The 16,285-nt window shown below is 34.9% G+C and overlaps 1 protein-coding gene across 2 annotated transcripts in view; it reads right to left on the bottom strand.

Annotated features, from left to right (window-relative positions):
• Positions 1-16,285, bottom strand: part of PRKG1 (protein kinase cGMP-dependent 1) — a 1,391,770-nt gene that overhangs the window by 677,808 nt on the left and 697,677 nt on the right. The gene's annotated exons all lie outside the window — the stretch shown is intronic.

The raw sequence follows: 16,285 nt of genomic DNA, 5'->3' as shown, positions 1-16,285 counted from the left end.
TTGAATGTCCTTGTTAAGTGTTAATATGCCTACAGAATAATAGTGTAGGAAGGAATATTTTACCTATTTGTGGGGAAACAAATTCAGTAGGAAGTTTCCTTAGCAACTAAAGAGCTTGCCCTATATTGAGAATGATTATAAATATACGTTGGGGATAACTCTTAAGAGGAAAAAATTCTTAAATCATTATAGTTCATTTAAATAATACTGGTTGCATAAAGAAGGCACTCAAAATGCTTACTATATTAACAATAGATGTACTATCTGGTAATTACGTCCTCTAACTCTTGAACATACGAATGACTCATCACAGATTCCTATTGCTCCTCAAACAATGCAAATGAATTACTGGTTTCAAAAAAAAATGCAAGCAGCCACTCCTGTTTTCTATGGCTGTTGTCTACCAAAACCTGAAATTTTTATTTGAAACTTAGGGAAAAAGAATAACAATATGGGAAAAAGCTGGGAGCTGGTAATCACCACCAACTAATATACTGATGTTAGATATTCTATAGATAGTTGAGGCATTCTTACTGGTGGATAGAATTTACAGCAAAACATAGGGAAAAAATACATCTGCTGGGATATTAGTTCTTGCATGTAACATTGCCATTGCCTAGAAATGCTGTTTCCCTTTTGTGTTCTACAAACTTTCATTTTTTGAGGGGAACAAGGGCTAAAAATAAAGGTAGCATCCTTTTCTTTAATAGCATATTAAGTGCCATGAACAAAACTCTTATTGCTAAAGTAGATGCTGCTTGGCAGTTCAAGGAAAATGTTCAAGGAAAAATGTTGCAAATATTTATAGGGCAAATTGACACTTAGGTCACTCTGAATCCAGCAGAATAGATGATTAAGGGAGCAAAAACTAATACCACCTTCCTTTTTATACAGAGAGATGCTACAAATATTAGAGTATTCTGAATTTCATAGGGGAAAAGGGGGAACTATAAAAATTAATATATTATTACTATTGTATTAAATGGAGGATATAGTGTCTTGACAAATTATCATTACTTGATTATTATTTTACAGCCAGTCCAGGAAATGTACAGTGACACATGATCCAGCATCACAACTTAAATTCAAAGTTAATAGTCTGTTGAAAAGAATTCTCTTTCATTAAAAATTATAATTTTCTTTGAAGTTTATTTTGGGCAGAGGTGGGAGGTAGAGATATGCACATCCCATCTCATCTCCAAGACTGTAAAGTTTTTGTAAAGTTAGATTTATATTTGAGTAATCTTGTATCCCCCAAAATTCTCAACACAAGGCCTTGTTCAGAGGAGGTACTCAAATATTTATTGAATAATAAATGATAAATATAAGAGAATGCATAGTCTTAAGATGATATTGGCAGATTTTAAAAAAACATTACATATAAATATGTAAACAGAAAATGTGGTTTCCTGAAACAATCTAAAAAGGGGAAATAATTTTTTTATGGTGAATGCCAATATCAAAGTAAAATGTAGAGAATGAGACATGTACTTTCAAATCTGAAATACATCACATGAAAAGTGTCATGCAATATATCATTGTGGTAAGTAATAATAAATTACCAAATCAATTAGGAAATCATTGAGATGGTTTCATGCTAGGATCCAAAATATTTTGTAATTAAATATTTACAGTAGCTGTTCCAAAATGGATATATAGAGAGGCTCAGGGATGGTGATCTAAAGCAAGGTTTTCATAAAGGTTTACCTAGGATTGATACATGTCAAATCTCCTTAATCAAGAATAGGGTTGGGGTGAGGGGTGGGGGAATGCCCATTTGCACCAGCCATTGCTTAAAGCAAGCCACTATAGTACGCTACAGTGTTAAAAGTAAGCTTCGGGGTCAACTAACCTAATGTGCCTTTTGTAGATATTGGATAAAACCCAGGGAGGTAAGATGGTTTCCTTAAGGTCATACAACAAATTATTGGTATAGCAGGAATGGATTTGGCCTCCTCATCCTACCTGCCCAAAGAAGAAAGGAAAAACATGAATTGCCTAAAATAGAAATTGGTGTTATTTTGGAGGCTCATGGTAGACAAGTTCAAATTCCATGTTCAACCTTAATAATCCAGGGATGTGGGTATTATCTATATTTAATTGTTGAAGAATGATGTCGAAAAATTGTGACATATTTGTGGGTATACATCCTGTCATTGGGCAGAACTGAGATTTTTACTTAGGACTATTGAATTCCAAAGCCTTTCATTAAAAAAACAACAACAAACAAACAAAAATAAACACACTGCAGTTCTAGTTCACTGTTTCACATACTCTTTTACTTATTCAAATCCCAAGCTAACTCACTAACTTATCACCCATCAGAAAATCCATTCTATCAGTGTGTAGATAGCAGGCAGATGCTATGGACTAGAAAAATCATTTGAAAATAGGAATTTATATTTAAATGCCAATAACTAATAGTTCATATAAATTAATCTTTCCAAGAAATTTTGCTTAACAGCAAAACTTAAAGGGGGCACTTGTTAAAAGTAAGGAATGGTTCTCTAGTGGCAGGACTGCAAGATAATTTGGGGAGTGGCCATCTGTAACTACTTTGAAAATTTCACATAGATTTTGTCCAACTTTTCTTAGACTGATCACATAGTCAAGACAAATGTACACTTAAGTAAATTTATTAAAGTATTTGTCTATTTAAACTTAAAAAAAAATACATGGTCATACAAAGTTCATATCTAATACAAAAGAAATTATAAAGGATACAGTGCTTGCCTCATCTTCCTCTCCCCCTTTAAAAGATCTGCTCTGCACAGGTAACCCTTTTAAACAGTTTTTAATGTATCTTTCCATAAATGTAGAGTTTATATGTTCAAGAAAATCCACATGGTTTTATTGACACAAACAGGCTCCTGTCTTAGAAAGTCACATAAAGCTTTCACTTTTCATTCAGTAAAACAATGATGATGATGATGACAATGACAACGACAACAAAAATATGAAGAAGGAGATGAGGAGGGAGAAGGGATGGAGGAAGGAAAGAGCTAGCATGGGAATGTTTACCATGCACCAGGCATGATTTTTGGCTAATCCTCAAAACAACCATAATAGGTATATGCTAACATAATACTTACCTTCCTTACATTTTAAGAAATAGAAATATAAAGAGATTAGGTAACTTATTCAAGTTGCACTAATAGTGCTAGTAAGGCAAACCTGGTGATCTAACCCCATTGCCCATGTTTTTAACTAACCAACTATTCTAAACTTTGGAGATTTCTACAGTAATACATGCAGGTCTGCCTCATTGTTTTCAGTGGCTTAATAAAATTCATTCTGCTGCTATATGTGATAATTTTACCCAACCCCTACTGATGGCATTCATTCTACAAACCCCACAAGGTTTTTTGAAAACTGTAGCACTTGAAAGTTTAGGCTTACTCACTGATTTTACCCATATTGCCCAAGAAAGTCAAATGAAAAACTTGTGGAATTTAATTTTTCTAAATAAACTTTAAAAATTGCTTAAATTGTCTACCTTCTTGTAGCAGATACCCAGATTCAACTTTTCTTAAGTATACCTTCATTTCTCAACCTTTAATTGTAGAAGGCATATAGACAATCTCCTGCAGAACTAATCTTGATATTGAAGTATCTGGAATTTCACTTTTATATTGTATGAGGAGCTTAGAAAATATTTGAAGGAAAAATAATATTTGCTTTCCTTTTGTTTTCATTTTGCCTATTAACTGGTGCCTTTTATACTATAATGCCCATCAAAACAGGTTTCATCAGGAAATAGCTATTATCAGTTAATCAGCCTCCAAAAAATTATGATTTTATACTCTAATTAGAAAAATGGTGACTAATTCACCAGTGGATTCTGATTCACTAATATATTCACATCATTAAGCTATTATATATGTATTCTTCAGCATAGAAATCTGTTTTCTAGACATGATTTTCAGAAGAAACTGAACTCAAAAGGCTGTCTATCCCCAGATCAGACATGGGAAATAGAACATTTTGAAAATATAAAATCCTAATGTGAAATGTTTCATATGACTTGAAACTCTCTGTCTCCTATTAGGTATTTCATATGTGCCAAGGAACACACTTGTGAAACCTAAGCTACTTAAAGCTCTCTTGGTTCAAGCAAGTCTTTCAAAGCAAAAGATGTGCACATGGGCAAAAGGCTGATTTTTAATTCATAAATAAAATGATACAAGAAAAAGATCAACATCTTTTCTCACTCTACATACTGAAAAGGCTTAGAAGCAATTGACCAAACCAGCAGCAATGAGCAGGCCTAGGGCCTAGATTGCGGGTCACTAAATACTCTTCCCCTATAAAAGGAATTCGGGCTCCTGGGTGAAATATGCAAATTGAGCCTGGAATATTTTAGCATTTGTGCTAATCTGGAAGGTGTTCGGGACTACAAGGTTCATGTCAAGACAATGCAGAAAGAAATGTGAGAAGATTCCCACTGGACTAAGCTGGGAACATTTGAGCATTAATAAGAATAACTACAGTGAATTAAAACACATAAAATATATGAATCCACCAGTTCACTTTTGGAGAAGTATTCTAGATAATAAGTAAAGAATGATAGAATTAGGACAGTTGAACCAATAATGAACTAATAGATCTAGGCATTGAATATCAACAGCTCTTAACATTACAAGAGGAGAGACCAATCAGACATGATATGCCATCTGACAGCACTGAATACACCAATAGAGTAGTCTGGAGAAAACAAAACAAAACAATTAAACCATATCTAGAGCTAAATTCCAATTTATAAAAAATATAGAGGTAGGTCAGAGGAACATGTTAAACTACATCATGACTTATGGGAGACAACTGGAAATTTGAACTTTGGCTAAAAATTTGATGATTTAAAGAATTTACTATTTTTAGGTGTGATAATAGTATTGAGATTATTGTATCAATAAAAGAGAATTTATCTTTTAGAGACACATACCAAAAAGATACTAATGAAATTATGTAATTTTGGACTTGTATCAAAATAACATAAGATGTGGGGGAAAAGATGGGAATATATATGGTGAAGGATTGGCCATTATTGATTTATGGTGATTGAAGCTGAGTAATGGAACATGCGGCTTCATTATATTATTTGCCCCCTTTTGTGTATATTTGAAATTCTCCATAATTGAGGGTTTTATATTGTTGTTGTTATTTTGCTGTTGTTGTTTGTCAGCCAGACTTAGAAGTGCTGGAGAATTACTTCAACACCATACTATTTGGAGATCTTAAAAAAAAAAAAAAAAAAGTGCATTTAAAAGCACCAGAGAACGACTTCAACACCAAAGCAAGCTTTAATTAATCCAAGCACTCAGGAGGAGACTTCACACTCCAGGTCAGTTAACTATCTCATCACCAGTTATTTGGATCCAGTCTGTCAAGTTTGTCATTTTCCAAATATAAATATTACTTGCTTTAAAAGTCAAGTTAAGAAAAAAAGTCACCATTAAATAGAGGATTTGCTAAGTATGAGTGTGGATGATTGTCCTCCAATTGTTTTCAAATGCCAAGAATTAAAAATATCTGATAAAAGCTTCTGAGAGATGTGTGTATAATAAATTAGCAAGCATATATGGAAAGAGAAACTCAATTGGTCTTAGGATGCCTACTTTTTCTATAGTGGAACAAAATCATATTGGCATTAAATTCATTTTTCATTAGAATAAAATAATTTGTTTTTATTAAGTAAAATGAAAGTGAGAGGAAACATTTTAAAGGGTAAAGATACACCGTTGGACAAAATCATTGATGATAAATGCTAAGATATAACACTGTGACTAGAAGAAAGAGTATCGAAAAATTAACCAGTATTTCATTAAGTATAAATATATGTTTTCCTTTGTTTTTAAAGTTAAGCATGAACAAGTTAACAAAAAATCAGTTTCCCTCATTTCATCTAAGTAGTTCTGAAATCCCTGGGCTTTCTTGTGAGAATGAATTAACCCAATGATTTAAAACAGAAGGAAAAAATGGTAATATTTGAAAACAGAAATTCAAGATAAGAACACAGATTACTTTAGTTTCAGAAACAGTATTTTTTTCTTGTGTTTCAGGGAACTCAAAAACGCAATTTGGATTGAAGATAACTCATTCTTGCAGGGTCAGACAGAAACACAGTGCATTTGTTCAATCAATGAATTCTGGCTGTTCCAATTATGGGAGCCATTTAATTAAGGTGAAATATAGACCCTTGGATTGCTTCCTTGATCTCTAAGAACTAGCATGACCAGAATATTATCAATATGCTTAAGCAATAAGTCCACACTTCTAAGAGAAGTCTTATACATTACTGTATATAAAATTTGACTAACCTGTGTCCTAAAAATGGGTCTTGAAAGTTAATTGGGGGAAATGGACTTGACCCAGTGGTTAGGGCATCTGTCTACCACATGGGGGGTCTGCGATTCAAACCCTGGGCCTCCTTGACCCATGTGGAGCTGGCCCATGCGCAGTGCTGATGCGCGCAAGGAGTGCCCTGCCATACAGGGGTGTCCCCCGCACAGGGGAGCCCCACACGCAAGGAGTGCGCCCCGTAAGGAGAGCTGCCCAGTGGAAAGAAAGTGCAGCCTGCCCAGGAATGGTGCCGCACACATGGAGAGCTGACACAACAAGATGACACAACAGAAAGAAACACAGATTGCTGTGCCGCTGACAACAACAACAGAAGTGGACAAAGAAACAAGATGCAGCAAATAGACATGGAGAACAGACAACCAGGGGGAGGGGGGGAGGGGAGAGAAATAAATAATCTTTAAAAAAAAAAGTTAATTGGGATGTCTAGGAAAAATTCACATTGTCTTATGTCATTTCCCAAAGAATGGGAGGGCTGGTTTCTCAAACTGCAGGGTCAATGGAGGCATTAATAGGGCAGAGAAAGTGAGGGGACTAAACTGATGACTGACTGAATGAATGAATGAAATAAAGAGGGCCATAAATGGACTGATGCTAACAAGGTATCAAGAGCCAAGAATTATGATCAATTCAATTCTGTGAATTGTTACAGCAATGACTTGAACTATTACTTAAATATTTACTTAACTTTATAGTTCAAGCCTTGATCTTCCCAGTAGGTTGGGGACTCTGAAACTAAGCGCTTTCTTTTACTGGTCTTTATATTCATAATAATGCATCTTACGTATTTGCAAGAACAAACCTCAATTGTTATTTTACCTAATCCACAAATCCCTAGAGATTACATTTCCAAATTATCCTGGACAAGATACGAGCAGTCTTACTCTGGCTATGGAAAAATATTTTTGTTTTCTTTTTTCTTTTTTTTTGTTGTTGATCTGCAGAAAGCTCTATAGAGCAATGATGAGTGTGAGCCTCAGTGTCAGATTTTCTGGGCTCAAATTCTGTTTTTTTTATAAAACACTCTATGCATCAATTTATTTATAAAATGGGGATAATATAGAACTTACATTAGAAAGACTTTTTTGAAATTTAAATAAATTACATTATAGAAAATGTAGAGCAAGTAACTGATAAGAGTAACTGCTCAGTAAATTCTAACTATTATTATCACTGATTTACTAAAAGGATATAATGCAAATATATTCCCTCTTGCCCTATGATAATTTGAAAATTTCCTCTCATTCAAGGAAAAGAGATCTGCTTTTCTGGTTGATTCTAGCTTTTGTTTTAATGAGCAATCTAGGTCAATTGTTGAGAAAGAAGAAAAGAGTTCATAAGGAGGAAAGGGAAAGGGCAAAAAAATTCTCTAGTGAAGAAGTGTTGGGGAGATGATTTCCCTACACTGAAAATAAAAGAAGAAATGAGCAAGAAAGATAGTGCGAGGTTACCAGAGTAGGTCAATATGGCTAGGAAATCATTTGTTGGTTGTGCAAGAAAAAAGCACATCTCTGAATAGCTGGGTGATTGGACCTGGCAAGATCCTGCCAAGATGAGAACTCTCTGGGTGTCCAGGAAGCATACAGGAGTCACATCATCACCAAGAGAGTGCCCAGCAAGAAACCGCCCCCCCCATCTTCTGTAGAGGACATCACTTTGTCATCATCTACTGCCTTACCTGTTGACTGAAAGATCTGTGACCCAAGAGTTTGTTCAATTTTTCTCTAATAACTTTGTGTGAATGCCTGCCACCGATTCTCTTCAGCCCCCTCAATGAACTAGGACTTCTTCAAACTCAAGAAAGAGGGACTCATGATGATTAACAGGGTAGTGATGGCAATATTTTCTATCCATGTATTTTTGGGAGCAGAACTCAATCTGCTGGGGAACCCCTGAACAGGGGGAATTGTTTAGTACATTCTCCTCCTTTGGAACTTCTAGGATGCTAAAACAGGCTAATTCTTAAAAATCTTGGCAGTCATTTGTGACTATTTATTTTCATCCATATAGCAGCATTTTGGAGTTTTGCTTTTTCTCTCTCCGAGTTAGCTGATTCATTTATCATATTGGTTCCTTTATTCATATCACTGGTCTATGCTTGACCACATATACACGCATCTCCTTTTTGTGACCATCCATCTATAGCAATGAAACTCTGCACAGATTCAGCAAAGAAACAAAAAAAGAATTACCATGTGAAAAAATGTAAAATGGAAATTTGGATATTCAGAAAGAAAATATTTCATTCCATGTACATGTCTTTAATCTTGGCCAGATGTAAAACAGGATGCAAACATCTATAGCTGAGTTGCTAAGAGCAAGTTTAAGAGCTATATGGAGAATCTGACCCATTCATTTGAGGGCACCTTAAAGCCTCATTTCCTAAACTTGAAGGACTCGGTAACCTTTAAAAACTCAAAGCTCAACCCTAAATATCCAGAGACTCTCCACAAATAGTCAGATGGTTTACATACTTTTCTGTAAGCATTTTTACTCTATTAAAAAAAGAATACAATTCACAGCTGCAACCAGACAAACGAGAAAGATAACTAGAGTGGTTAATACTGGTTGACTCTTAATATTTACTTTATGATTTTTTCTTTTCTTTTCTTTTTTTTTCTATTGCAGTCAACTAACACTCTCCCTATGTTTACAAACTCTGATAAGTCAAAAAAGAAAGGAGAAAAGAAGAAGAAAAAGTCTTGAGAGAAATACATATCAGCTTTCTTCTAGTAGCTTCGGATTCTTGACATCACAAAACCGAATATATTTGCTATCAGGGTATGCTGCTAGTTTAATAATTTACGTTCTAGATATCCCTGAATACTTGTAATGATATCTCAGAGTGTCTGACTACACTGAAATAAAACACTATATCCCGCCTCTACTACTATTTAAAGTTCGGAGATGCACTGCAGTTTCTTGGCAGTGATGTGGTGGAAATGATGATGATGTCAAGGATGATGAGAACAATGACCACAGCAGCTCAACTTTATTGAAAAATTAATTACTATGTGCCAGGGAATTTGCTTTTGGTGCCTTGCCTTTTTTAATCTTCACAAAAATTCTTTGAGGAAGGCACTAGCATAGTGATTTTGTAGATCTAGAGACTAAGACTGAGATTATTGACCGTGGGTCATGCAGCTAAGGAGAGGCTAGAGCAAAGGAAATTTATATTTTTGAATAAAAAAACTGATTAATATAGATGTTACCAAAGATTCATAAGCTTTAGCAACCAAATTAATTGCTTTATTATGGAAATACCATCTCATAACAAATTTTTAATAATTTATTTAAGAATTCTTATATTAACTTTGATTTGGAATTCAGTTCCATGAAAATGTTTACTGCTCATGAGTACCTTATTTGCTCCTTTAACTAAAAAATAAAAGTAAATGAATTCACTTGCTTCTGTTTTTTAAACTCTGTTTCTAGGAAATTCAGAATTTACTTGTTAAAAGTGCTCTGTGGCTCATTCTAACTAGCCTTTGTTCTTTTTTTTTTTCCTACTTGCCAAGCCTTGTTTTATATATGACTTATAAGTACTCTCAATCCTCACCTCTATTTCTACTAAAATATGCTAAAAATTATTGTTAAAATACAATAGCTGAAAAAACCAACCTAATTCCTTAAAAAAAAAATTATACCACTTAAGAGTCAAGCCACAGTCTACCTTCTCAGTTGTGTAGTGTGTAAAGACAGCTGCTTTTATTTTAGAGGACTTGTAATTTTCTTTGAAGCTGCATGGCCTTGTCTGTCCCCATGAACCATTTAAGGCACTTCTTCTTTGCTTCATTAAGAGTGAGCGTATCTTAGTTATACTTGTCCTTAATTAGTGAGTGACTTTTTTCCATTCATACTTAATTGGGGGAATGGTCTTCCACTGTGTCATTATTTCAAATTAACTAACTGAACTGAGAAGTGATGACTTCCTATTTCATCCTTTTCCTTACTATCCAATTCTAATCAGGGGCAGGTTCTTTGGCATGTATCACTTACATCTTAATTCTTCTGTTTGAATTATAACAAATAGCTGCTTGGTAATCTGTATGCCTTTCAAAGCAGGCAGGCAGATAAAATACATGAAAAGCAGAGACAGTGAGACAAAGAGTCAATGTCCTATTTCTCTTTAGTTCCTTGACTAGAGCATTTAGCTCAGATGATCTGATGAATGAATAATAAAACTCAATCATATATCAACTACTGAAATATTAGCAATACATCTTTCTTTATGGTGCTTAATGAAATATCTAAGGCACCTTTCTGCTCACCACCAATATCTACACACCTGATGCTCACTCATTTTAGAGACTCATAGCACTGTGAAGATTGCTTAAACTCTATCTTTATACCTGGGAATTCAAGAAAAGATTCTCTTTATTTTTCTAAGAAAATGAGAGATTCCAAAATATAGTATACATATTTAAAATAATAAAACATTGCTGGTCAATTTTTCAAAGACTTCATAGAAAAATGAGATCTAGAAGGGCCATGGTATTCTACTATGCAGTTCTCTACTTTGTAGAAAATTCTTTTTTTTTTTTAAGATTTTGTTTATTCATTTATTTCTCTCCCCTTCCTCCCCACTCCGGTTGTCTGTTCTGTGTGTCTATTTGCTGCATCTTCTTTTGTCCACTTCTGTTGTCAGCGGCACGGAAATCTGTGTTTCTTTTTGTTGCGTCATCTTGTTGTGTCAGCTTTTCATGTGTGTGGCGCCATTCTTGGGCAGGCTGCACTTTCTTTTGAGCTGGGCGGCTCTCCTTACAGGGTGCCCTCCTTGCGCGTGGGGCTCCCCTATGCAGGGGACACCCCTGTATGGCAGGGCACTCCTTGCGCTCATCAGCACTGCACATGGGCCAGCTGCACACAGGTCAAGGAGGCCCAGGGTTTGAACCGCAGTCCTCCCATATGGTAGACGGACGCCCTAACCACTGGGCCAAGTCCACCACCTGTAGAAAATTCTTTAGTGCCAGCCAATAAAATTATCAATCCTAACTCCAAATTTTTATGATCATTTAATTAGCGAGTGGTCTACAAAGCACATCTTTAGGCAAATCAGTGATTATCCATCCTTTGTCCTTTCTCAACCCCCTATTCATCCACCTACTTCAAGCCACCTTTTTATTTCATATATGCAAGAGCCCAGGCTGACAAATCACATTTTATTGAGAAGATCTTCAGCAGGAAAGCCTGAAATATGGACCACCAAATTTAATCATCACAAGATGCCCAATTATTAATAAGGCACTATCTACAGTCAATCCAATTTTTGCTACCTTAGGATTTAGCAACACCCCTCCTGTCTATAAGTAAAGTCTTTCCCAGAAAAGACTATAACTCAAGGAAAATCATCAACCATATAACACTATTTTCTCCAGCTGCTATCTATCACATTAAAAGCTTTGATACAGGGGAAATAAAAACCTCAAAAATGCAAATTTGATTAGTAAGAAGTCAAAAGAACAACCAAAGAATGGGCCAGAATGAAACAAATAGGTCTTTGGGTTCAGACTGGGCAGGTGAATTAATAGAAAAGCCCCTCCTATTCACCTGGGTGCAGCCTTCTCAAATCTTACTCTAATATGCAGGGCTTATCATCCTATGTTCAATATCCAAATCATCTTGGACTCTTGGGGTGACCTAGAACTGTTAATTAACTATTTATTGAGCACTTCTCTATTAGGTACAGTATTTGATTCTGTGCTCACAGACATAGCTGTGTTCTCATGGAAGAGAGAGCGGTTTAACATCAGTAAGCTTATTCTTGCACAATCAATTCCAATTACTGCATACTCTGAATAAATAAAACATCAAATGAATACTAATTATATGATGAATAGGACCCAAATATTGCTTTATCTAACCCTCTTAATTTACAGAGTTGATAATGGGAAGTCAATTTCTTTGCTTTTGAATATAGCTGACTAAATGTGAAATTTCCAATATCAAGATCTCTAAAGTTCCAGGAAGATAATTCATGTCTCTCTTCTAAAATCAGTTGTCAAACATATTATAAACCAAAAAAAGGGGTGTGTTTGTAAAAAAACAAATATGCAAAATCCTGCATTTAAGCACCATTTTCTTCTATGAAGAACTTGAGGAAGGCTACAGTAGAAAAAAAGGAAAGGCAATTAAGCTACCAAATAAGTCTGTCCATTCATTTACGATTGAATGAATTTCTCCATAAATGTTGAGTGTTAGCATCATAGATTTTTCCTAATTTCATTACTTCAACAGAAGTATCTCTTTGCTTAATCATGAAATTATCTCCATAGCCATATAGGAATTCATTTTTGCATTCCTTTACTACCTATGCAAAAGATTAGAGGCTGAATTTTTATGATTTTTATTCTCATTTTGTGACCTTGGACTATATTTTTAAATTGTTTCGCTGAAGTGTTTCCTTGTCTCAAAAGTATCCAGAGAGGCCAGATTGAGCAATTGGCAAGTGATAAATGAAGTGATTAATTTAGACCCATAATTACTGTTGAGTTGATGAACAGGAGTCACATGCATTCTACACTGAGATTTTTGGAATGGAAAAATAATATGTTAAAGCAATTTACATTAATTCATACACTGTTTATACCAACTGTGCCAAAATAGCCATCTATCTAGGACATTTTTTATCTAATTATAATTTGGCACAAGGGTTAGTTGTTTATGACCAACACCCACTCACTGGTCAAGAGGTATATCGCATGGCATGTTTATATACAAGTAAGTTTTGACCACTGGCATTTTAGGGGTAGAAAAAGTCTGTCCCATATCCTGGTTTAATTTTTGGTTGTATTTTCTTTTTAATCTAAGAGAGGCAATTATTTTGAAGTTTTCCCTCTTGTGAATAAATGTTTTAACATTTAAAAAATGAAGTTTTATTGGCCTATGTTTGCATATTATGCAATAAATGTTTTAACATTTAAAAAATGAAGTTTTATTGGCCTATGTTTGCATATTATGTTTTCATACCACTTTCATACTGCAGTGACTTCATAAAATCTAACCTCTTTTTTTGTTAAAATATTTAAGGTCACCACTTCATTTCCAGTTCAGTCTATTTCAACCTAATTTCACCTATTTATGTTTCTACTACTTTTATATTAGTTGTTTCCAAAAGAGGTATAATAGTTTTTGCACAGAATCCAAATGCAGGATATAATACTATGCTCTACATGTAAGTTAAATTGCCGAATAGTTGATAGCCTCAAGTGCCTTGCTTTATTGCCTCATCTGGAAATCATTAGGATGTACTTTATTGTGACTAATGCAAAGTTGATTCTTAAGGACTGTCATATAATTTCTTAGTCAGTATCTATACAGTGTTCCTATGTTCTCTCAGAGAAGGATTCTGAGACTTGATTATTAGTTAAGGGGACAGTCCAGGTTTTGGGATAAGAATAGGAAAATCAGATTATCACTTTTCCTCTCTCTAAACCCTGGAATGGCTCCCCTTAACTATATAATCAAATCTTAAATCTGTAGACAAATATTCAAGGTTCCCCTTGACCTGGTCCAAGCTAAATTTCTTATGTACTCAACTCTCATACCCAGTTAGTCACCATTCATATGACACATCAGGACTCACCATATAACTACAGCGTTGCTTATATGGTTCCGTCCCTTTTGCAAACCCTTCCTTTCTTTTCTGCCTATTCATACAACGTAGTCTCATTCATTGCCACATCCTTTGTTAAGTTCTTCTAATACCTACATTAGATTAATCACTCACCAGGTTTTATAAAGACCTCCACTGGAGCACCTATTTTGCTCTGCCTTTTGTAATCACATGTACTCCCTTCTCTGATCTAAGTGATATGTGACTGTGGTGGTTTGGAACTATGCACCCTAGGAAAACATGGTCTTAAACTTAATCCATTCCTGTGAGTGTAAATCCATTTAAGTAGGACCTTTTGATGAGGTTATTTCAGTTGAGGGGTGGCCCAACTCAATCAGGATGGGTCTTAATCCTATTACTGTAGTCCTTTATAAGCAGAATGAAATTTAAACAGATAAAAAGAAAGTCATGAGGAGCAAGAAGTTTAATTTTAATGGAACCCAGAAAAGAAGGGAGAGGCCAGAAGAGACTGCAATATGCATGGCTATGTGACAGAAGAGCCAAAGACCAAGGATCACCAGCAGTCAGCCCCAGAATACTGGTCTTCAGGAAGAAAGCACTGCATTGATGATGCCTTGATTTGGACTTCTCCTAGCCTCAAAACCATGAGCCAAAAAATTTCTATTGTTTAAGTCAACCAATTGCATGAGTATTTGCTATAGCAATGAGGAAACTAAAACAGTGATGACAGTAGCATAACATTGTTAATTTAATTAATAGCACTGAATTACATACTCAAATGTGGTTAAAAGGGGAAATTTTAAGTTGTATGTCTAGAGTAAAAATTTAAAACAAAACAAAGGACTGCATAATATAAACAGTGAACCTTAATGTAAAATATGGACTAAGTTAATATAACAATTATAAAAATATTCTTTCATCAGTTGTAACAAATATACCACACTAATGCCAGGTATTAGTGATAGGGTGGTATATAGGAAGTCTGTATTTCATGCATAATTTTTCTTTAAACCTACAATTTCTCAAATTACAAAAAGAATGAAAACAAAAGTCAGCCCAGGAATGTAACCTGTTTACTCTTGTTTCATTATTTTAAGTTCTCTGACTTGATTTATAATATATGTGCTTTTGGGTTTGCAATGCCTGATCTATATATTTCATTGCCTCAGAATAGTCAGCTAAACTGTTTGAAGGGGTGAGAATGTGTTCAAATGATGAGTAAGTCTACTATCATCATCATGTTGGCAATACCATGGTAATAATCTATTTTTTAAAAAATCTCATGGTAGAAAATAAATAGAAAGCAAACAAAATAGACCTGGATGGATTCCAAAGAAGTGATTTTTATAAATATGTGACTGGTTGCCTCTAGACCTTCACTCAGGCTACTGAGAATTTAAGTCAACACTTTCTATACCTCTGAGTAGCAACAACTGAAACCTCAAACCTTCTGCTCTAATCTAAAGGTAACACTGCCAGCCAGAATCCTTTATTGATAATCTCTGAGCACAGTGTTCCAGATCTTGTGTTCTAAAATGGAATGTAAAGATTACATAAGCTCAGAAAAAATATCCATTTCCCTGGACACTATTTCAAAAAAGAAGAAACTTTACAGAGGCCAGCAATTGTTAGAAATTACTGAGGCCCCAAGAATTACCCCTACAAAGGAACCTAGAAAACTGTGGAAAAAATGAAAACAATTATTCCGTCTATCATTAAGTACTCACCATGTTCCAAATTACTTTCAGCATCCAGAAGAAACATGGGTCAGTAGGCACAGCTCCAGCACAGCACAATCGCAGAAGCTTATGTAAAGCGACCAGTCCTAACTCACACATTAAGAGAGCACATTTTCAGCTGCAAGCATAAATTTGCACTCAATTTTACTCTCAATCTACAACATTTATCACAAAGCAACTAAATCCTTCTCTTACAGTGAGGGGAATATCATTTTGGTAGGGGAGTAAATATAGTTAGGATTAACTTGGTGGCTCCAAATCAGCAACAATTTGAAAGGATAATGTAAGAACAGGAGAAAGCAGAGTTTGCTTCCTGAGCCTTCACATTCCTAACACCGCCCCCCGCCCCCCGCCCCGCAATACTTGGTTGTGGTGTGTATGTACACATACTCACAAAAGCACCAGAAGCATTTCTGCCTATTTTTCAAAAATTCCTTTTGCATAACTACAAAGACCAGGTAGTTTCAAACTTTCTAGAAGACAGAATATTAGAATAATAGCATTTTTACCATTGCATCTTAAAAACCATCTATAGGTCCTTTAAAATCATGTGTGGCAACTGTTTATACCAAACTCTCCTTTCTTTTCTCATTTCCTAGATTATATTCAAATA

Source organism: Dasypus novemcinctus, chromosome 6 (assembly GCF_030445035.2).
Source record: "Dasypus novemcinctus isolate mDasNov1 chromosome 6, mDasNov1.1.hap2, whole genome shotgun sequence".
NCBI lineage: Eukaryota > Metazoa > Chordata > Mammalia > Cingulata > Dasypodidae > Dasypus > Dasypus novemcinctus.
Note: the sequence above shows the minus strand (reverse complement) of the source record. Positions and strands in the feature narration are given on the sequence as shown.